The sequence below is a fragment of the Gossypium hirsutum genome, chromosome A02, assembly GCF_007990345.1.
Source record: "Gossypium hirsutum isolate 1008001.06 chromosome A02, Gossypium_hirsutum_v2.1, whole genome shotgun sequence".
Lineage (NCBI taxonomy): Eukaryota > Viridiplantae > Streptophyta > Magnoliopsida > Malvales > Malvaceae > Gossypium > Gossypium hirsutum.
The window spans coordinates 87558383-87568795 of NC_053425.1; the positions used below are offsets into that span (position 1 = coordinate 87558383).

The following is a 10413-nucleotide window of genomic DNA, read 5'->3' on the forward strand; positions in this document are numbered from 1 at the left end:
ACCTTGAGACCCTAAAAAAAAGGGAAGGCCAAAGCGAAAACCCGCAAAGGGCGCTTTGAGACCAAAAGGGTTTTTGAGTTGAAAACCCAAAAACGGGCAGCTCAAATTTTGAACATGGGGTATGTGGTAGTCCTGTCCTTCCAAAATTAACAAGAGGGAAGAATAGTACACCTTGAAGGATCAACAAAATATGCGAGATCTCCTGAACACACATTTAGTTCGAAGGAGCCTTTGAGAAATTCAAATAGTGAAGCTCGTTCTGCGATATCTAGGGCACCTTTTTTTCCTCATTTTATTTTGTGCCTTAGCAGACTTGCTATCCTGTTTAATGTATTCACTTCGAGTTTTGCTCAATAAAATTCCATCTTGTCCATTATGATAATCTCTTTCGAACATTTTTGTTGAAATCACGATTTTTGGGCTTATAACATTCACACAAAAGAAGTTATGCATATTACTCTGGAAAGTCTCTAAATAGTACAAGGACATGAAACAGGGCCACTAGTCAGGACTAACCAGGCTCAAAAGTGGGAAACCTTGGAAAAAGAATAGTCCAAATTGTGATAATTTCTTCAAACTTTCTGTCAAAGATAAAGGCTAAGCAAGAAGACGCGATAGCACATCAATGATAAAACCCGGATGAACTATGAGCAATGATACCTTAAGCATTTAAAAAGGAATTACTCTCATGACATTTCTACATTCATAATCGTTCATTTAGTTAGGAGCACTTGATTCAGTTTAATCATAACATTCTAATTATTTGACATAAACACCACATCTTGTTAGGAACATTTGATTCATTTCGATCATAGCATCCTAATTATTTGACTTACGCATAGGTCTATGAAACCGATTCTACAGATCTTGTCTCCTTGAAGTTGCAGCGGAGCAGATCGAAGACGGCGAATCTAGTCTTCCTGAAGTTGCAGTGAAGCAGATTTAAGCCACCATCCTAGCTCTCTAAAGTTGTAGTGTAGTAGGCTAAAGATTGTAGATCTTGTTTCCCTAAAGTTGCAGCAGAGCAGATCGAAGACGACGAATCTAGTCTTCTTGAAGTTGCAGTGAAACAGATTTAAGCCACCATCCTAGCTCCCTAAAGTTGTAGTGGAGTAGGCGGAAGATTATAGATGTTTCCCTAAAGTTGCAGTGGAGAAAATCGAAGACGGCGAATCTAGTCTTCCTAAAGTTGCAGTGAAGTAGATTTAAGCTGCCATCCTACCTCCCTAAAGTTGTAGTAGAGTAGGCTGAAGATTATAGATATTGTTTCCCTGAAGTTGCAGTGGAGCAGATCGAAAAAGGCGAATCTTGTCTTCCTGAAGTTGCAGTGAAGCAGCTTTAAGCCACCATCCTATCTCCCTAAAGTTGTAGTGGAGTAGGCTGAAGATTGCATATCTCGTCTCCAGTAGAGCAGATCGAAGAAAACAAGCCTTAACCCCCTAAGTAGTAGGGCAACAGGCTGAAGATTGCAAGATCTTGTCTCCCTGGAGTTGCAGTGGAGAAGATCGAAGTCACAATCCTTATCTCTCTAAAGCTGCAGTAGAGTAGGATAAAAACACGTGAACCATGTCTCCTTAAAGTTGCAGTGGAGCATATTGAAGTTACTTGAAGAAAAGAAGCACCAAAGAAGTCATGATTCGTCGAAACCGGGCAAAATTGGCCCTCTTCGAAGTCTTTGCTCTATTCTCATTACACGATAATGAGCAAAGAGGGGCAGTTGTAAATGGGCCAATTTGCCCGGCCCATTAGAAACCCAAAATAAAATACAAAATAAATAAATAATAAAAAAACCACATAATTAACAGTCCATTAAATGTCCTTTTACAAACATGACCCAAGTCCCAATAACCAACTAAAGCCCAAATTAATACCTAAAACCAAATTAATCTAAGACCCAAAATACAAGCCCGATAGGCCCAGAAAATTAAAACTCTAGAACCCTAGGGTTCTCTCCTCGCGCTGCAGCCAAGAACCGGACAACGCCTCCAGCAACCATGCCAAGCTCCAGCACCGTACGACTAGCACACAGCCCTCGTACGCTACGCCCGCGCCTCCGTACGATGCCAACGCACTCCGTACCTACGAAAGAAAACAAACAAAAGCAACAGCAGAGCAGTAGCAAATAGGGAATAATAAAAAAAATTGTATTTTGTTTTTCTTTCTTTCCGGCTATAAAGGCCTTAAAATTTCATTGTATTTTGGTTACGAGTACAGGTGATATACGCACACCAAAAAAAAACACACACAGAGAGAATAGAAAAAAAAAAACAATCAAATAGCATAGGTGATATCGTTTTTTCTCCGAATCTCTTTAGTTTTCTATGCATCGTTTTGTTTTCTGTTTGGGTCATTCGCCATTGTTATTTTGAAAAAAAAATAAAAGAACGGTGACAAAGGAGCCTTACTGTGCAAGCAAGCCATGGATTTCTTCTCCCTTCTTCGTTGAAATCGAAGTTGAGGAGGGATTTTGGGCTAAGATTCCTTTAGGCTCGAAGAGCCCCACATGGTGAAGATGAATCGGCATTTAAAAAAGGGGGTTAGGGATTTGAAAAATAAGCAGAATGGGTGCTTGTTGATTCGATTGGTTTAGTCCATATAAAAGACTGGGAACGGCGCCGTTTTGACCAATTTTAATGGTCTTGATACGATGTCGTGTGGTGGCCTTCACCCGATGACCCGACCCACGCCTGGTTAAGGCCCGCGTGTTAGGTCAGGGAGGGATATTTGCACCTTAAGTCCTTTTGTTTGGCGTTGTGTTGTAATTGAGTTTTATGTGCTTTTTCCTTTGTTTTAAATTTATTCCTTTAATTTACAAGTGAAGTTAATTCGATCCGCGCCTAAACGTAGCACTTTGGGATCTGGTATATTGCCAGTTTTAGTCCCTATGCATCCGCACGCGTTAAGCTTTAGTCTTTCTTCTAATTTCAGTAACTTATTGTATTTATTAATTGTCCTTTTAGTTTTATTTTTGTTTCAATTGAGCTTCTTTTTATTTATTCATTATTTTTAGCATGTTTTTATTCTTTGAAACCCTTTTATTTTTAAAAATTTACTTATTATTCATCATTTAATATATTATCTTGGAGTATTTTATTAAGTTTTTCATGGTCTTAGTTTATTATTCATACTTTCATTTATATACATGCACATATATCTATATATGTAACTATATATATATCTATCTATTTATTTTCTTTTAAATTTGTTTGTTTAAAATGTTCTTTTATATACATATATATATACTTTATAATAAGGTTAACTTTATTTTATGCATATTATTAATCTTATATTATTTTACACATATAATTTCTTTTAGATTTATCCTCATCTTTTATTATATAATCTTACATAATATATCTTTTAAATTATTATTATATATATATTTTTATTGACACCTATGTTTAATCTATATGTATATTATTAAATTTATGTATTTTACACACATAGTTTTCTTTATATATATATATATATATAAAAACATGTTCTTAAGTCCATTATAATTTATAATAAAAATAATTTAATCTTGTGTGCATTTCTATGATATTTTACTAACAATTATTTCTAAGTTTATTTATATACATATATATACATATGATTTTTAGATCCACCATGTTTTAAAGATTATATTTTATTATACATTATTATTTTTATTTTATATTTTCAGCATAATTTAAAATTTTCTTTATTACGTGTAAATTGTCAAATTTAAACCAATATTCTTCAACACTTTGCATATCATTCGATTTAAAATATTCATCCTATAATATATATTTTAGTAATTTAGTATATATTTCTAGTTTATTTTTACAAATAGTTTTAAATTCACCTATTTACATATTGTGTAAATTACATTCGTCATTATTTTAAAATCGTTTTGTACCATATTGGCTTCTAATTGTTTTTTTTTACATCTTACATTGATTGTTTTATATCATGTTATGTATATTATTGTGGCACATTTTTATGTATTGTTTTGTGGTGTTGTATTGTTGTATTATTATTTTCTTTATTGTATTACATGTTAATTATTCTCCATGCATGATCGAAATTGAGTAATATTTTTAAGTTAGTTATACTTAATTGTTTGTTTTGTCAATCGATCAAATAAGACACATTATCTCCATTCATCAAATATCGTATCTTATGTGTGTATATTATTCCATATCACTGTTTTCCACTTGGTTTACGAAATTTGGTTTTATAAGGTCCAAATCTTTAAAATTAATTCCATTTTATTTCAAGTCGAATTATTGCGTTTTAAACTAGTTTTATAATTATTCATTTAAAAATTCTTTAAGCAAAGGCGATGTTCGATATTTGGCAATTCGCGGAATCGTGCCCTATCGTGCTGGGTTACAATTTCTCGTTTGTTCAAAATAATCGAAGGTCCCTTTAAAATTTCACCCATGTCTTTTAAAAATTCTTTAAACGAAGGCGATGTTCGATATTTGGCAATTCGCGGAATCGTGCCCTATCGTGCTGGGTTGCAATTTCTCGTTTGTTCAAAATAATCGAAGGTCCCTTTTGAATTTCACTCACGTTTTCTAAAAACTCTTCTAAATGAAGGTAATATTCGATGTTTGTCAATTTGGGAATCGTGCCCTATCGTGCTGGGTTGCGATCTCCTGTTTATTCAAGATAATTGAATATTCCTTTAGAATTTCATTCATGTTCTCCAAATTCTAAAATAAGGCAATGTTCGATGTCTAGAAATTCGAGGAGTCATGGCCTACTGTGCTGGGTTTCGATTTTCTTGTTGGACTAAATAATTAGACATCCTTTTGCGGTTTTCAACAAATCAACTTTTGGAAGTCGAAATTTATCATGTTTTCGAGGGCATAAAGGATCATGTCCTATCGTGCTGGATGTGATGCTATATTCCTCTTAAGCGAGAGAATTTTGATGACAACTCGGGTTATTCAAATATTATTAAAAGGAACCACATTTCAAAAACATCTTTAAATCTTAGACATAATGACAGTATCTAATCGATTTGGTACCAATTTTGGGCGTAATGAGGGTGCTAGTCCTTCCTCATACGTAACCGACTCCCGAACCCGTTTTCTCATATTTTCGTAAGACCAAAATCGCTGTTTTAGTAAAAAGAAATATTTTATTAAAATAACCTAATTTCTAGGTGATTCGATCACACCGAAACAAAAAGATCGGTGGCGACTCCATGTTTTATTTTCAAAAAGTCGATTCCCCATTTTTCATTAAATTTAAAATCTTGAAAGATGGTTTCGACACCTTGGATACTCTTATTTATCTTATGTTAAAGTTTATGAATTAGATAAAAATTTCTGTAATAAATATGGTGTAATTATAAAATGAATACATGTAAATTCTATGGCTTAAAAGACATGAAATAAGTCAATAATGTCTTATTTTGAAATTGTTAATCATGAAATGCTAAGTTAACTAAATATATGATATAGGGTTATTAATTGCCATGGGAGTGCGAGTAAACATGTTTTGATACGTAGGAATTATGTTAATAATGTAAAAATGTGAATAAATGTCATCATCGCTATGAATAGAACTTATTGGTTAATTTTTATTTAGTCGATAGACTCGATATCATGTTAAAACATGAGATTTGTTTTGTAAAAGATAAAAAGCTATTGAAAATATGACTTTTCATTATTGGGAATTATTAAGTAAATGGACATGTGTATAAAGCCTAAGGAAATGTAAAAATGTGTATGTAGATGTAAAGCATAATGATGCCTACATGTAAAAAATATCATGCCCATAAGGCCTTATTAATATGGAATTGATCATAAGTATGTAAAAGAACTTAAAGTGCCCTTATATGATATATGGATATGTATGTGTTAATGGCCTTGATGGATATATGTTAATTATAATTGTAAAGTGCCCTAGTAGACTTAGTGAAATGTTAGAATATGGTTGGCATGCCAATTAGGATCTATAACGCCTTAGAGTTCTATCGCCTTTCGCCTTGGAACTTTGGTGCCCTTTGGTGTGGTGGAGGTTTCATATTTATGTGTGCTTTATATTTCCTTTGGGCCATGCACTTCGGTGCATCTTGGTTTGGTGTAGTTTATGCTCTTATAAGTTTATTGGTGTGGTAGAGGGATGTGTTGCACTTCAGTGCCTATTGGTGTGGTGGAGGAGTCCTGTGTTGTGAAATCAAATTTTATTTGATAATATGTTTTGATATAACAAATTAAAATATTTTTGAATAAAAATTAAAGTTGAACAAAATTAACAAAATAATATTTCAAATTAAGTTTAAGAGATAAAATTTTGAATCTTATATTTTGAACTCTTAGAAAATTTTTAAATCAACTTTTGAATCAAGTTAAAACGATCTCAATCAAAGTTAGATTTTTTGTCAATAAGTTAAATTGTTTTTAAACAAGTTAGAATAGCTCCAGGCCAATACTTTTTGGCCTAGTACCAATAGTTTTCAAAATATTGACACCCCTTTCAAAAATGATACCAAATTGACATTATGTTTTTCACAAATTTAGTTAAGTATTGATCAAGTATTGATTCATAAAGTATTGATAAAAGTCCTCTGGTATCGATATCTTTAGCTCCAACGGTTACTGAATTTTGCATTAAATGCAAAAAAAATCAATACCTCCTTTGCCAATATCGATACTCGTTAGGGGTGAGTATTTGATCGAGTCGAGTCAAAAAAATTCAAGTTAGTCGAGTTGATGAATCCTATTTTAGCAGTCGAACTCGATTTGAATTTTTTCGAATCAAATTGAATTAAGTCAAAAAATTTCGAGTCGAGTTAACGAATCCTATTATTTACACCCAATGTTGTATTTACATGGATTGGTTATTTAACTAGTAGAAGAATTACAAGATTATTTAACTATATAAACAATATAATGGTTTTGCTTTTTAACTTAATGAGTATACGTTTATCAAAATGACATAGTTTTGTCTTTTAACTTAATGATTTTGACTTTTAATTTTAGAAAAGGTGAACATTTATCAAAACTATGTAGTTTTGACTTTTCTTATTCAGATTTTCGGATAACTCAAATTGTGTAATTCATATTTGAGTTAAACCGAAAAACGTAATTTTTTATTCGAGTTGATTTGAATAATTTTTTTATTCGAGTTGATCTGAATAACTTGATTAACTCAAATAACTTGAACTATTTAATTCAAAATTTTAAATTTTTATCGAGTTCTTCAAATCAAATTAGATTTTGCTCACCCCTAATATTTGTAGTTGTAGGTGAATTTAATGCACTGGTTACTTCATATCCAATGGCTCTATTCATGTCTTTAATAACCTCAATAGTTGGAAATCAATTAGGGGTATAAACACTAGCTTCTAAAGATCCCACAACAACAAGATAGATAATCAAGAAAAAATATCAATAAAAAACAACCTTGTGCTTACAATTCTTAACAATTTTCTTTAAACACTTGTGTGCTTTCATTGTTTTATTTAGCTCAAGTGTTTCTCTTTGTAATTGAGCTTAATTTGCAAACATTCTAATCTTGTTAGGGTTCTTTCTTTGTTTGATCATTTGTATATCTTTGAGAAGGGATTGTGTCTTAAGGTATGGGTAGAAACTTTAAGGGAGTTTGTAAGGTTAAACCTTATCCTCAAAGGTTATCAAATTAGTAAATTTGAGAAAATCCTTAGTAGTGGAAAGCTAAGGTAGTGGAGTAGAGAATTGGGCCCAAACCACTCTTAATTATTGTGTAAAATCTTTCTATCCTTATTCTCTAGCTTCCATAAATTTTTTAAAAGCCAATTCACTCCGTATTGGCAATTTTGGTTTGATTATTTGAGTTAACACGTGTATTTAAGTAAATTTTACTAGAGTTTGAAATGGGCATAAATGAATTAAATTTTGATAATGAACTTTAATGTGCTTTAAAGGTAGGTGGCCTAGTGAACTTGTCCTGATTGTTATTAATGAAATTGATGATCATGTATGCATTAGTGAACTTGTCCTAATTGTTATTAATGAAATTGATGATCATTTATGCATTAGTAAAAGAAATAGAAATGAAATGTGATATGATGTGTAAAGAATATGCGCGAAAGTATATATACTAGGAATCTAAGGTATAAAGGATTAAATACTATATGAATAATTTACGAAATTCTTAAATGTGAATTTCATAATGTAATAGTCTAACAAACTATGAAAATGTAAGTTAAGCCCTAAAAGTTTATTAATGCAAATGGACCTGTTAATGGAACTAAAATGTGACTTGAATGAATTGGAAAATATAAGTTTAAGAATGACTCAACAATAACAAAACATAGGATAAGTAGGTTTGTCCATTGATACTTATTGAGCTTATTAAGCTCAGGCATTAGTTGTTTAAAGGCGCAGGTACCAAATTCGTTAAGAAGTTGTGATTTCCAACTTGGGAGCTTCGCATCACCCTCTATTAGAGATTTTTATGGATTTATAATAGTTATTATGGTATGAGCACTTTGGAATGCACATAAAGACTCAATTTGAATATGGTGTTTGTAAAAAATTGGTTTAAAAATCAAGTCGTTTTGATGTAATTATTCAATCTTTGTTCCTTTTTTTGGCGTGAATGTGATTATGCTATGTATCTTGACCTTAAATGAGTTTTGAAATTGATTTTTAATTATTTATAACTTATGGAAATGATTTGGACATGTTTAGGCTTGATTTTAAGTGTTTTTGACTAATTTTAGGGGCCTAAGGTTCGGTACCTCTACCAAGGGTATTGCATCCCAACTGTAACGAATCAGTTTTTAGTGGTGTTGGAAATTATGATTCCGAAATGCCATTTCTGTAAGCTGTGTTTATAAATATTAATCTTTAGTATTTACAAGACTAGAATGGAAATATATTAAAATTTGGTCTAGTAATTTTGTTTAATTGATAGTTAATTTATGTATAAGTGTAATGATCCTTTTTTGAAAAATGCGGTTTTGGAACCTCGTTTCCATAAACCAAACATGTAAACATTTTTATTAAATATTTATGGAATTAAAGTAGAAATGAATTGAATTTTGAACAATTAATTTTATTAAATTAGTGATTAACTATGGTACATGGACTAAACTGTAAGAGTGGTAAAAGTTCATTTGCTAAAGAATCTCTAATTATAAACTAAAGTAAGGGCTTAAAGTGGAAATTTTACCACCATATGAAGTTTAGGGAACGGTGGCTTAATGAGTTATAGATTAATTTTATAAAATTAATTAATTTATAACATTTATAATAAAAAAAGTAAGTAATAAAATAAAACAAAATATGTAATAAAATTTGGTTAGTGGAGAGAAAAAGAAACATTTTCTTATTTTCTCCATCAAGAGGCTGAATTAGAAGAGTTAAGAAGAAGGGGTTTCGACCATAGGTGGTCAACTTTAAAGCTTTAAATTGGTTAGTGCAATTTAGTTTTTTTCTTGTAGTTTTTATGTTTTTGAAATTTCGTGAGCTTAATCTAGTTGAATTGTGTGTTACTTTTCGGAATTGTTAAAGATTTAGGAAGCTGCCATTGTTGAATCTTTGCAGTTTTAGATATTAAATTGATAGATTTTAAGCTTAAGAGTGAAAAAGGACTAAATTGTGAAATTAATTTATAGTTTTGTACAATATGGACTAAAATGCATAAATTTTGAAATTTGTGGTTGAATTGAGAAATTACATGTCCTAAATGGACTATAGTGAAATTGGGTTAGAAATTTGAGCTCTAAATTGGAAGTTATGTTAGTCTCGATTTTAAGGACTAAATTAAATAAAATGTAAAATTTTAAGGACATTTGAATAATGAAATTAAACTAATACATGAACATAATAGGATAATATAAGATGTGTGGAATTAATAAATTGCATGGAATAATTTTATAAATAAAAAATTGGACCAAATCGGAAATAATCAGGGAAAAGAAAAAATTATTTAATAGTCCTTAAAGTTTTAATTTGTTTAATGTTTTATCCAATTAAGTTCATATGGTAGGGTTATATATAATTGCAACATATTCTTAAATTATGAAATTTTTTTTGTGTGGTTGTAATTTGAATTGTTTACAATTTGGTACAAAAAGATGTGATATGGACTAAATCGTAAATAAATGATAAATTGATTGCTAAATTGAATATAATGAACTTAAATTTGATATATTTAATTAATTGATGTTTTATTATGATTGATCGAATAGGATTGGTATGAATTTGGTTGATTATTGAGATAGATGATTAAATTTAACAATTTGCAAAATATGTACGACATTGAAATTGAATGTGGTTTGAATAGATTTTGATATTATATCATTATTGAAATATTATCCATAGTTAAAAATGACGCAAGATCGTCAAGAAGAAAGAAAAAAGAAAAGGCGAGAGTCGACGACGGGTGACGTGAGCTTTCGATTTGTATTTCTATGACCCAAAACTAATTTTAGTTAATACATAT

The 10413-nt window shown here is 30.8% G+C and overlaps 1 long non-coding RNA gene across 1 annotated transcript; it reads right to left on the reverse strand.

The window, feature by feature from the left end:
* Positions 1–1775: 1775 nt before the first annotated feature.
* LOC121212458 (uncharacterized) lies at positions 1776–2569 on the reverse strand. Its single transcript, XR_005907676.1, has 2 exons — positions 2406–2569; positions 1776–2079 (listed from the first exon to the last, which is right to left on the reverse strand). It is a non-coding gene; the product is annotated as an uncharacterized lncRNA (long non-coding RNA).
* Positions 2570–10413: the final 7844 nt, after the last annotated feature.